The 14061-nt window shown below is 41.3% G+C and overlaps 1 protein-coding gene across 5 annotated transcripts in view; it reads right to left on the bottom strand.

The window, feature by feature from the left end:
• SKIP (Shal K[+] channel interacting protein) overlaps positions 1–14061 on the bottom strand; it is a 174747-nt gene that overhangs the window by 110279 nt on the left and 50407 nt on the right. The window lies entirely within an intron of this gene.

The raw sequence follows: 14061 nt of genomic DNA, 5'->3' as shown, positions 1-14061 counted from the left end.
ATTATGTCATTTTAGACAAGTGCCAGAGAGAGAGAGAGGGAAAGACCTCCTCGTCTCCCTCTCCCGGGAAACCCATTGAGATTTTTCGCTTTATGGAATTGGGTTGAGAGTCCCCTTTCGGCCCCACGTTCCCCCGCTCCTGCCACTCTTTCAGTGGAAATTATTATGCATTTTGTCTTGTCTGGAGGCCCGGGATTGAAGTGCCCTCCTCCGCGGCTCATGGGGAGCCGGGGCATGCGAAATTAGTTGCCGCTGAAAGTGGAATATGTTCGGGAATGTCTCTGGGTCTCTGGATGGGTCTCTGGGAAAATTGATATGAATTCCGTCGGAGAGCAGCGGCAGCAGCAGCTGCTGTGGGAAGTGTCACCACTTCTGATAGGCCATGACAGATGGAGAACCCAATTTAAATGAACTGAAAATTCCTCGTTAATTGGTCGCATGAAACCCACTTGTGTTACATCCTAAATCGGTTTTAAATGGCCAGTATTTAAAAGGGAAATGCATTTGGTAGAGGTTTTTTTTTTGTATTTTTATAAAAATAAATCGATTTTTGAGTGACAGAAGTTTGGAAATAATTGAAATAATCGAGCTGAAGAGATATTTGATGTTTTATATTTTCCCATAATAGATTTCAAGGGGTTTTATGGGTATAAAAGACTAGAGTTTATCGTAATAGATGTAGCAGATGGAGGTAATCAAACGCGGAAATTATTATTAATTTTTATTAATTTTTTTTGTTTAAGTTTACATTTTTAAAGTGTTTTTAATTTAGAAACAAAAATGATCACAGACAGGAAACAAATATACAAATTTTTTGTCTACTGTTACGTTTGGAGATATGTAATAATAATAAGAATAATAATTCTTAATTTTAATATTATTATTATTATTTTATTATTTTTATTATTTAATATAAGAATAAGAATAATAATAAGAATAATAATAATAATTAATTATAAATATTATTATTTTTATTCTATTATTATTATTTTTATTCTATTATTATTATTTTTATTTAATTTATAATTATTATTAATATTTTTTTTTTATTATTGTATTTATAATTATTATTATTTTTTTAAATTTATTATTATTATTATTTTGTTTTTATTTTTATTTAATTATTTATTTTATTTATTATTATTATTAATAAAATTAATATTATGGGGGGTCAGGGACGGCTTGTGGGGAGCAAATAATATCTTTCTGTAGGGGTCTGAGGGAATGGTATGGGCCAGTCTACGCCTGATTTTGCATCTTTCGACTCGAAGATTGGAGCCAGGACAGGCTGATGGCGTCATGTCCACTGGTAGTACTAGAGCTTGTGTCCGAGGTCCTAGCCATTTCATAGATACGGATGTACCAATCGTCTCCAGAAATCTTGTAACACCCTGATTATACTGAGGTTCGTATAGGCAGCCACACTCTCCAGAAAAGAGAGAGTAAAGAGAACCCCTAGAGTAGTTGTAATCTCTAGTTCCAAAACCTACTGGGCCCCCAAAAAGTTGTACCTTCCCTTCACTGAAATCTCCCTTTGTTTGCCCCACTCGAAAACGCTACCATTTTGTGTTGATTTTCCATTATTCTGATTAATTTGCAGTGCATGTGGTAGCACTAAGCCCGTATCTGCCGTATCTCTATAAGCACACATTCCCACATAACGATGCCAGATGCGCCAGCACCGGGGGAACATTCAATTTCCCGTATCTTATCGGCAACGAGCGACGACTTAAGCGATCTGACTCCATCTCAATTTTCGCTTAAACAATCCGACATATATACCCCATTTAAAGGCAGCTCAGAACCATGGAACAGTCCTCACACCTCATGGGACCGGAGGACTGGAGGACTCGAGGAGTCTGCGACTCGTTTAGAGTTTCAGGCCTGAAACTTGCAGCTCGTATGCTTACTAATGTCAACCAATTCATTTCATTGAGTGCCATGCATTGCCACCACAAAGGCCAGACGTTGCAGAGGAGGAGGTGGAGGAGGAGGAGCTCCAGAAGAGGCCCATGTCCGGGGCAGAGTCCGAGTCCGAGTCTGAGTCTGAGCCCGAGTCTGCGTCTGAGTCTGGGGCTGTGTGGAGGTTTTTGTGGCATTTAAGGCGCATGTTCTTCATTGGCTTAGCCTCAGGGTCAAGTTCAACGACAACGAACAGAAAAGAAGATACAGATACACACAGAGAGCGAGGCGGAGAGGAGAGGAGAGGACCCAGAGATGTGGCAACACACGGCAGTCGTAAAGCGTAGCCAAAGCGTTTGCATATCGCATATCTAAATGAGGTGATGATGCTGCACATATCAGCAGAGATACAAAGGCAACAACAAACATCAACAACATTGCCATGGCAATGGACAGCGGAGGAAGGTGGGGACAGAGGTGGGGGCACGGAAACGAACAGAGGAGTCTGATCCGAAAAGGAGCCTCCTCAAATGTCCACTTGAGTGGGAAGCGGCATGAACATGAAATGTTTGCGCAGCAACAGCCAACAGCCACAACCATTGGAGGACAAACTCTGGGGCAGAGCCAATTATGAAAACTGATATGCTTGCGAAAACCCGTTGATGAGCAGGCTTCATGCAACCCCCCACCCCACCCCCCACTCCATTGCTCCCTTCCACTGAGCTTCAAAGCAAAGCGAATTGTGGCAGACAGACGGACGGATAACGCAGGGCTGGAAGGCGCTTCGAGAATCCCTTGGATCCCTTTTGGAAGCGCACATGTGCCCCGGTTATTGGACACTCCATACGGACACTACACATGCCACACCATGCCATGCCTTGCCACACGCGTGTGGCAACAATCAACTAAAATTAATTAAGCAGCCAAGGGGCTGGGCCCCGGACGGATGGCTAATGAAAATGTAATATTATCGAGCATTTCGATGCGTTTTCGATTGTCTGTCTGGGCATTCCAAATCGATTGTGGGGGGCGTTCGCTAATCCTTCGCTGGCGCACGAGGAGGCACACTGCTGCACGACCGCCTGATGGAGGGGAGAACCCACTAGAGTATTCCAATACATGTCGTGTGCATGATTTAGGAAATTTTAGCTAGAAGGAGGCTGCTTTCAAGGGGGTTTTGTAATATGTATATTTTTCCTATTTGGATTTATTTTTTGTATTTATATTTATATCATTATTATTATTTTTTAACATTTATTTTTATTTATTTGCTTTGTTTTATATATATAAAAAATGTTTCATTTATTTTATTTTTTTTGTGTAATATTTATTTGTTTTATATTTATTTAATCATTATTTTTTTAATATTTATTTGTTTTATTTTTATTTAATCATTATATTTTTACTTTATTTATTTTATTTGTATTTATTTTTATTAAATTTTTTTACTGTTTTATTTTTTTGTATTATAATTTATTATTTATTTTTATTCATTTATTTTTTAAGATTTATTTTATTTTTTTTTTTTGCTTATTCTTTTTTTTATTTTTGTTTATTTATTTTATTTTTATAAATTTTATTTTATTTTATTGTATTTAATTTTTTTTTACTATTTTTTTTTTTATTATAATTTATTATTTATTTATTTTTCTTTTATTTTTGGTGTAGATATTATTTGAAGGGACTGTCATATCATTCCGTAATTAAAACAAAGCTCAAGGGGAAATGCCGCTGCCGCTGCCGCTGCTGCTGCTGTCTGTGCAACATAATTCACTTGCAACAACAGGCATCGGGAGACCGCCTCGCAGCACTCCCTCACGGCAGTCGAAAATTTATGACCCCCAAAGCAAAAGTCACGAAAAAGGGGGAGCAGCAGCAGCAACAACAGCGCGACAGTTGCAACAACGGATGCAACTGAATGTTGCAACAATGTCAACGAGTGAGAGAGACTTTTAACAACTGCATTTTTGCCTCCACATTGGAGTCGGAGGTGGCTTCTCTGTGGTGTGTGGGTGCTCTAAATTGGTTTTGAGGTGATAAAAGTGTTGCAGGTTTTGCAGGTGGTGTTGACCAGACGACACCCCCTCCCCCCCATCCTCCCCCCCTCCCCCTGATGCCTCCCTTCCAAAATGAAGGTGCAGCCTGGAACCACAAAACCAATTCGAGGGAATTCCAAATTTATGGGCAAAAGAAGCTGACAGATTTCAAGCAGATGCAGATGCAGATACAGACACTCTCTCTCTCTCTCTCTCGCTCTCTGCCTTCCCCTTTGAGGTCTAAGCATCATCATCATCATCTTCAGCACACATTTATATCAAATGTCAGACGACCCCAAATTGCCAAATGAATCATAAGAGAGTAGAAAGAGAGCGCTGGACCACCATAAAACAGGAAATATATTTATAATGGCACAGAAAACCCCATGGTACGCCTACACGTTGCACACAGCAATGTCTGCCACATGCAAAAATAAACGTGAAGCACCCACACACACACATCCATCCATCCCTCCACAGTGTCCACGATTTCTTGGAGCTAAAGCTCAGGCTCTGGCTCTGGCTCTGCAGGCGACTGACCAACATAAATGGCGCAAAGTTGAAATGTTGACAGGGCCACATTCGTTATGACGTCCCACAGAAGGAGACAAAAGAGAGTTCGAGAGGGAGAGAGAGCAGCCAAGACCCACTGGGAGAGAGGAGGAGCGGCACAGACCCACTGGGAGAGAGAGGGAGAAGCTCAGATCCACTGGAAGAGGGAGAGAAAGAGGCAAAGACCCAGAGTGAAGAGTGAGACGAGACCTCATATATGTATGGCCATGCCATGAAGTAAGTAAATCAAGTTGTAGGTAAGTGAGATTTATGCTCATGTCGTTTAGTGTAAGCCAAACAACATCTCGCTACGTGAAGCGTCCGTATCCTCCATCACCGCTCCAGAGGGGGGCACAAATATGACATCCAAAAACGAAAAACCAAAATCCAAGAGTGCGGGGTGGGGGGGTGTGGGGGTCAGAGTGCAGCGAAAGTGGGAGCCCCCTGTACCCCGACCGACTTGAGGCCCCGCGGCGTCCGTTTGCACCATTTTCTGTGACTATTTGCACAACATTTCCACGGGCCCTGATGTTTTGGGGGAGTCCCCTCCTTTCTAGGGTATCTCTATGGCTCATCTGATGAGGCAAATACCCTTTAAAGGCAGAGGAAAGGGCACCAGCAGACGAGGGGAGGTATATGGAGCTTCTATTTCGATGGAAAGTCCATAAAATCGTACATAAATCTGCCCACTCGTTGGTTTCCTTTAAAAAAGTTCCCCTAAGCGAACGGCTCAGTGCTGTTGGGCCAGGGAAAGGGCTTGACTGGAGCTTCGTCCTCGATTAAGAGGCAAAAAATCATAGAGAAAACTCTTTTAAGCCCCTTTTTGTTGATTCCCTTCAAAAATGTTCCCCTAAGCGAACGGCTCACTGCTGCTAGGCCGCTGTGGCAGGTATCTCTGCCGTCGTTATGGATTCACTCGCTCTGTTTCTTTTTGGCAACTCTTTCCTAATCGCTGGCGCTGCTTGTTAATTACAGCAAACACAAATTGCAATGCCTCCTGCCTCTCATGCCACCTGCCTCTCATGCCACCTGATGATGTTTGATTTATGCCCTGGCCCATGGAGCACGCAGCATGCAGGGACTGCTCTAATTAGCTACCGTGCCAGGCTCTAACTAGAGCAGGCCTTTTTCAATGGACTAGAGAGCAGAGATGGGATGGCTGGTAAATGTGTCAGCATGGCAGGAGGCAAGAAAGCAAACAACTTTCACTTGCGGCAAGAGCTCCCGCCTCCGAAGTCAAGAGCAGTGTGAAACGCCCACAAGAAATTCTAGAAAAATCTAGGCTGGATCTACCAGTTGCAAACGCCAATTAAAAGCGAAAAGGGGGAACAACAACAAAGACTAGCAAGACTAGAGGGAGGAAAAGGAAGAAAGAAAGAGCCAACTACTAAGTTGATGACATTAATTGACATTTAGCAGCGACGGGCATATCAATGAGCCGGACAGCACAATCACCCCAAAGTCGGAACCGAATGGACTCCAAGTTGGAGTCGGAGGCAGGCAGGCCGCCTCCCCCTCGAGGCAGTAAAGGAGGAACAAGTCCATCCAAGCGAATGAAGTCTGTATGGCCTAGGCCATGCCGCCTTTCACTCCCGTCTACCGACTACCGACTACCGACTCGAATCCTACAATCCTACAATCCACTCCACGCAATTGTACAATTGGCTAATGTCACAAAAATCTACAGGCAGTTGTCAACGGCGCTTTGGACGTGGGACTCCCATCATTAGCGTGGCACAATTGTGAAATGTGTAATTGCTGCAACATCCATGAGGCAGAGCCAGAGCTAGAGCCAGTGGCAACAACTATGAGACACACAGACGACACATTGACAGCGAGTTATGTCAACTCGAATGCGATTTGTTTAGCCATCGTTTCCCATTCTTTTCCCTCCCCGTTGAAGTCTCTGTCCATCAGTGGCTGCTGCCGATGCTGGCAATGAGAAATTTATATCGCAAAAAAACATAAATACAAGCAACACAAGAGCCAGAGAAAGGCTCTCGGTGCAGGCGGGGTACAGTCTGCAGATCAATGCCCTGACAGGCAGTGGAGCAAAATATTGTGGCCTCAAATGCAGCGAATTATGAGGCAAATACTTTATATTTTGTGGCACAACATGGAATATATACTTCAAAACCCAACAAATGCCCAATCATTCGTTAAATGCTGTTGCCCATAAATGCCCATAAGTGAAAGGATACATTGGTTTCTACAAGAACAGCGACCATCGAAACCATGGGGATATTGCCATGACCGAGAATCGATTTTATCGATATTATATAGATTTTGCTAAGAATAAATCGATTTAATCGAGACTATATCAATGTTATCGATCATTCATTATAATTGAGAATTTATAGATATATTCAATTATAATCGAGAATTTGTAGATATAGGGCATACATACAGCTATCAAAAATATATGGATGTTATCGGTAAATAATCAATAGTTGTATCGAATATTTATGGACTTGTTGATCCTATTTATAGATGCTATCGGTCATTTGCAAACATTATCAAATATTATCGATAATTTATCGGTGTTATTGATCCTTTATATATATACAACAATATTGTACCACCTTTTATTAAGAATATAGCATAAATGGCGATAATTAGCAATATATCGATGTTATCGATAATTCGTCGATAATTTTATCGAACATTTATGGATTTTAAAAATTTATTTCTAGATTCTGTCGATCATTTGCAGATGTTATCGATAATTTATTGGCTTTATCGATATTTTACCCACAAAAAATTCTTCCAAATTATGTTTAAATTATACAAACAATTAACTTTAGATGATCCCTACTATAGGAAATATACCATTATTATAAGAAAATATTTCAAAATGTTTTGGAAAGATTAATCTCTTTCCGATAATCCTTTCGATTCCTGTACAACCCAAAAATACTACCCCTTTCAATGCTCCGAGACTTCCACTTAGTGCCACAATACCCTCTCTGGCTGCAAGGGTATTCGGCGGGTAAAAAAAGCCCAACAAGACTTTTGCAACAAATTGAATAAAGGACAAGATGAATTTCCCGCTCATCCTCCGGCCGAAGCAGCAGCTCTCTACCGCTCTTCCGCTCAACCGCTCTCCATTCCGCTGCTGCTGCTGTCTCTTACTGTTTTCTGTAATTGGTTATATGAAACGCACAAGTGGTACGATGGTACGGTGCTACGAGTACTGGGGCTGTGGCGTAGGCAGGCAGTCTGCGGCTCCCGTGCCCCGGGAAGGAGCTGCAGCCCCGGTCAGAGCTGGGGACCTGGTCGAGAAGTGCGCGACAAGATTTATAAGCGCCTGTCAACGATCCCAGAGACGGGCCGAGAGGTCTGAGAGGGAGGCATGGCCATCCCAGGCCATGCCGCAAGTTGCCGCCGTCGTGGTCACTTTTTGATTTATAAGCAAAATGTTTGCCGCGTTGCTCAAGTATTTATGAAACATTTCAAGGCAAGGACTGGGGACTGGGGACTGGGGACTGGGGGACTGGGGGGGGGGCTCTGCTCTTTGTGTAGGCTGCTGCTGCCAGTTGACACTAGAGTTGGGTTTAGGGGGATTCTGGTGGCTGGTGGCTGGTAAGTAGCTTCTGATGCTGCTGCTCCTCTCTGTCGGCAGTAATTGCGGCGGCATGTGAAATATGAGATAAACTCCAAGTAAGGCCAAGTCCAGCTACAGCTAGAGGCCGCAACGGCTGCCTCAAAGCATGTGGCAAGTTGTTTAGAACTAACCAACTAGCAGCCAAGCCAGGGGAACTATACGACAGGCAGGCGACAGGCGACGACAGCATTTTGGTGCCACTTTGCGGCTGAATGCGAAATAACTTCGCACAATTGAGCATGCCGACAGTCGGCCATGGCTCGGAGTCGGACTCCCAGTCCAAGTCCAACTCAGAGAAGGAGTCCCAGTCGCAGTCGAAAGAGTGAAACAACTCCCAACTTGGGCATTCTATTAAATTAATCGTCAATTATCAACGGAGCCTGCAAATTATCTTTGCCTATGGGGAGCACCATCACGCGATGCAGCATCAGGAAGCTGCGACAAACACCTTTTGGCCGCCACCACAAAAGAGAAAGCACAACAGAAAGCACACAAACCCCCCAAAGGATAGATCGTATAAAAGAGTGGATGATATAGGAACTTGTTTTCCGCCATACATTCTGTTTGCAAGAAACTCAACCACGAAGCAAATTAAACCCAAAGACACTTCAAACATCACTCGAAAACGAAACGGAAACTATAACTGCACTCGGAGAAAAGTCGTATAGTAAAAGGAAGCAGGCCCAACTTTATGTTAAATATTCGGTGGTGAAATAAAATTATATTATATTTAAACGAAAAAATATTAAAAGATCTTTCAAATACGACCCATAATTTTTTATTTTATTATTTCTTATTATTTGTCATTATTTATATTTTCATTTAACTTTTATTAATTATTTTTCATAATTTGTCATTATTTTTATTTTTTAGCGTATATTGTAGGTTTATATTTTTTTTATGTTTTATATTTTCATTTAACTTTTATAAACTATTTTTCATAATTTGTCATTATTTTAATTTTCTATGTATATTTTATTATTTTTATTCTATTTTATAAATTTTTTTATTTTTTTTTAATTTTTATGAATTACTTTTTATAATTTTTATTTTGTATGTAATTTTGTGAATATTATTTTATGAATATTTATTTTTTATACATATTCTTTTAACATTTTCATTTAATTTTATTTGTAATAATTTCATTTTTTTTAGTTTTGTTTAAATTAAACTTTAAATAAATCAATAAATTTTTATTTATTACTATTTTTATTTTGTATGTATTTTTGTATATGCTTTTAATTTTTTTTTATATAAATATTCCTTTTATATTTATATTTATATTTTTTTAATATTTTTTAGAAATATATTTTTTCATAGTTTTTAAATCCCAGTCTCAACCTTCACAACTTTTTCTCCCGGAGGTAAATATTCGATTCTCAGGGCTCTTTTTTCTCTGGCTGGATGAGAACTCCCTTCAAATAATAAACCCCCCCGAGCAGACCCTCTCAGGAGTTCCTCTTCAAATCAATTCAACTTTTGGGGCAGTTCTAATTGAGCCACAAAAATAACTATTCCCCCCCCCTCTCCACCCTTCGAAAATTTTTGGCAACATGCAATTGAGCGTTTCGTGGCAGGACCCTCGAGCAGACAGGACTCCCTATGGCTCTCTCTCGCTCTAACTTGTTCCGTGCTTGTTCAATGTGTTTAATTAAATAGCAAGCGTAATTAAATTGCAATTAAATTAATTAAAAAGCACACTGCCGCAGCACGTTAGCTCCTGGTCCCGGGTCCGGGGTCCTGGGTCCCGGGTCCTGGGGCCCGTCTCCCGACCAACGCCTTTTGTAGAGTCGATTTTTTCGAGTAGCGGGGTTTTCCGTTCCGTTTTTAGGGGCGGTGCGAAAGGAAAACAAAACAAAAAACACAATGTTGCCCAGGACATGGATTCCCTTTTTGCTCCGCCACCCCCTCCATTTTCCCCCCTCAATTTCCCTGCCGCTCGCGTACAATTAGGCTTTAATTTTTTATGAGCAATGAATGGTTTCGCAGTTTTACTTTTTGGTGTTAAATACTTGATTAAGTTGAATGAAAGGCGCGCGGGGCGGAAGGCTATGCAAATTTCCCGGCCAAGGGTTAGGGTTAGGGCGGGGAAATCGCCTGCTTTGATGTCGGGAAAACGGGGGGCGGATGGGCGGCTAGAGGGCAGGGGACGGACTGAAGAACAATTCTTAATTAGTGCAATGACAAAAAGTTTATTTCTAGCTGAAAGATGGTAAATGCAGGCAAAAGATGTCGAACACAGGGCAAAGGAAATGCGGGTAAACGAAAGAAAACTCACTCAAGCTGCCGGATTTTCCACACACCCGCCCAGCGTTAATTGGCCCGGGTTCTCGGCACGGGGGTTTCTGGTGGAGGCTAATGGAAATTTAGTGGAAATCTGTCAAAGATTTTGGAGAGGAGATTGCGTCTCAAACTGCAAGTTCTAGCGGATATTTCGATGGTTGGCAGGCAGTAGAAAGTCCATAAAGTGGTTATTTTTCAGTGTAGAAAATAAATGGAAAAAAAATTCCCCTAAGCGAACGGATACTTTCGTGAATTTCCTGCTATTTTATAGAAATATTACAGATATTTAAAAGAATAAAATTATTAAATTATTATTTAATCGAAAATATAAACTATATATAAAATATTATTAAAAAATATTAAAAAGTTTTTTTATTTTATTTTATTTATTTTTGAATACTTTTTATTTATTTTATTTTATTAATTTTTTACGTTTATTTTTTATCAATATTTTTTTATTACTTTTAAAAGATTTTTTTAATTGTAATTTTTTTATTTCTCTTTGTTTTATTTATTTCTCTTTTTTATTTATTTAGTTCTCTTTTTTGTTTAATTTACTTAAAATAATTTCCAATAAAAACCGAAGGTTTTCATTTTATTTTTTAATATATTTTTATTTTTTAATATATTTTTATTTTTTAATATATTTTTATTTTTTAATATATTTTTATATTTTATATATTTTTTATCTACATTTAAAAATTCAAAATTCATACCCTAAAAACCGTTTAAAAACATGCCCTTTCAGAGGCACAAATCTACTGTTATTCGCAGCAATTTCCTGCCACAAGTTGCACAGAAATTCAACGTGTCTGCCCCACATAATGGGCCGTAGACTGGGTGTAGACTGAAAAATCTACAACAATAAAGCCACATGGCACGTAGTCAAAAATGAACAAATTGAATTGCGGCAATTACTTGCAACGCTACGCAAAATGAGGCGGCACAAGAAAGGGGCAACAACGCCAGGCCCAGCAGAAAAAAACAAAAAAAAGTCAAGTTCATAAAAAATGAAATCATGCCAGAGAGCAGAGCTCAGGCAGAAGATCAAAGAGAGGACAAATCAATAAAAGAAGAACCAAAGCGCAGAAATAACTTAAAGTTCAGTCAGTCATTGCCTGCCTCGGGGAGGCCTCAGGGAGGCAGGGAAGCAAGGGAGGCAAGGGAGGCAGCAAAAGCCAAGAGTCAAGCTCCAAGGAAGACGACCCCAAAAACACGGGACTGTCGGTTGACCTGGTCAAGGCTAAAGGCACATAAAAATAAAATTATACAACAGAAAGGAAGGGAATGAAGAAGGAGCAAAACTAAAGCAAACTGTCTTTTGATCTATGGCTGGCTGGCTGGCTGGCTGGCTGGCTGGACGATGATGATGATGGGGATGAGCCGCAAAGTAGAGCAGCCTCTGCCAGGGCAGATCCCCAAGTAAATTGGCATAAGAAATCAGAAATCACAGAAGGTCGGTCTCGGGCTCTACTCGGAGATAAATGGTCATGGACTGGGCCTGGACTTGGGCCTGGCTCTCGTCTCGTCTCGTCTCGGACCAATGCAATATTAAGTAAATATACAAAACGTTGTCGGCACGGCGCACAAAACTAATGATGTCGATGATGTCGGTGGCTCAGGACTGTGCAGCGAGGGGCATGCCTCTGATAATGATGCGGCAGGCAGACAGCCAGAGATGGGGAGGGGGGGACAGTGCGCGATATACACACGCCAGGTAATAAATTTCATTTCTCAGCTGATATGGGCAATTAAGGAACAATTTTGCAGCTGAATGAGTAATAAATAAAAATTGTATGCCACAGCCACAGCCGCCGTTGAAGATACGCAGATACTCCCGGACAAAACTGCTGCAAAAGACGTCGACGGTTGTCCGGTTCGCCTGTCAGCCTGCCTTCGAGACGATAGTTTTTGGGATAAAAATATACACACGGCACAAAAAACAAAAAAAACAAAGCCCCAGAGAAGGAGCCACCAAAAGGCCATGAATGAAAGGCAAGGCGGAAAAGGGGAAAGGGGGGAATGGGGCAGGGATAGGGGCAGGGGCAGGGGCAGGGGCTGGGGCAGTGGCTTCTTTCTGTGGGTCTCTCTTTTGGGCCTCTCTGTGTCTTCTGCATGCCTGCCCTTTTGATGAAAACAACTCAATGACGTGATTTGTGCCGCCAACGATGTCGAGAAGAGACTGAAAGACGAGACGAGACGAGACTGGGGCATGCCCCCCGTATATAAATCACATCAACTGATGTGCAACAAATTCTTGAGCTATGAGAAAAATCCACGCGAAAAATATAAAAGGTTGAGAAAAATATTTTTGCATAATAAATCACAAAATTTTTGCTAAAAAATCAAAATCAAAATCTGCTCTTTTGAAGGAATTATTTTAATTACTTCAGAGCCCCCCAAAAGGCCGAAAAGGTGGGTATTTTTTTAAACGGAAACATTTTTCGGTGCTGCCACATGATATGTCGCCTACCTGGAGTGGAGAGGCGGCACAGAACAATGGAGGAGAACCCAAACACGACACTCGATGGAGGGGCACAGAGGATTATCACTGGAAGGGGGGCACCAGGGAAGGGGAAAGAGTAGCAGTTGCAGGTTACAGGAAGAGAGGAGGAGGGAGGCAGGGAGGGAGGCAGGAAGGGCAGTGCCTTTGCTTCTCTGTTTAAAATGTTCTCCATTTTACTGTCAAGTGCGGAGATCTCGGACCTCGGGTTTGACATTTTCCAACGTTGCAACCTGCCCCTGGGACACACATCCCCCCCCCCTGCCTCACCCCCCCTTGAACCACTTCGCATGTCCAGAATTTTAATTTAAGTATGTAAACTGACATTGAATAGTCTTCCACCAGAGACCCAGGGACCAGGGACCAGGGACTCTCTTTTCCTTCCACTCGAAACTCTGGCTTGGAAAAGTGTTAGAGGGGGGTGGCGGGCAAGGGGGGCAAGGGGGGATGGGGGGGTTAGCTACATGGTAGGAAAAGTGCAATTTTAGATTTTGTTTGCAATTGGATTTCGTAATAAAAAGCTTCAGTTTTAGTTAAACTTTTGCCTGAAAGTTCTATGTGTGTGTGTGTGTGTGTGTGTGTGTGTGTGTGTGTGTGTGTGTGTGTGTTCGGATACATTTAAAAGATACTTCAGTGACCCCCCCCCCCCCTCCAGTCACCCCACCCCTCGAAGTCCTCTGTTCGTGACAGTTTCATTGAGTTTCGAATCCACAGAGGCAAAGAGAGAGAGAGCTCTCAATGGGGGGTTATTTAAGGGTGTTATTTAGTTTGAACAAAGCAGAGCTTACCCCTGATACCCTGTAGCGTCACTGAGCCACTGTTCATCGCATGTTGATTCGCTGTTCCCATAAACAAAAGGATCCGCAAAAGGCAATGAAACTGAAACCATTGACTCCGCAGTGAATTTCAGCTAAAATATCGATATTGTATCGAAATGCTACCGATTTTAACGATAATTTTTCGACTTTATCGATCATATATTGGTATAACGATTATGTAATACAGTTTTCAACGATATATCTTGAATTTATCTATTTTATAGAAATGTTGTAAAGGTTTCGATAATTTATCGATAACGTACTTGTAGAATGAGTTTAAAATTAAGCAAATTTTAGGGCTTTCCATGAATATAGACCATTCTCGAAATTTATCTAAGCCACAGATAATTTTTCTATTACATA

The sequence above is a fragment of the Drosophila pseudoobscura genome, chromosome 2, assembly GCF_009870125.1.
Source record: "Drosophila pseudoobscura strain MV-25-SWS-2005 chromosome 2, UCI_Dpse_MV25, whole genome shotgun sequence".
Lineage (NCBI taxonomy): Eukaryota > Metazoa > Arthropoda > Insecta > Diptera > Drosophilidae > Drosophila > Drosophila pseudoobscura.
Note: the sequence above shows the minus strand (reverse complement) of the source record. Positions and strands in the feature narration are given on the sequence as shown.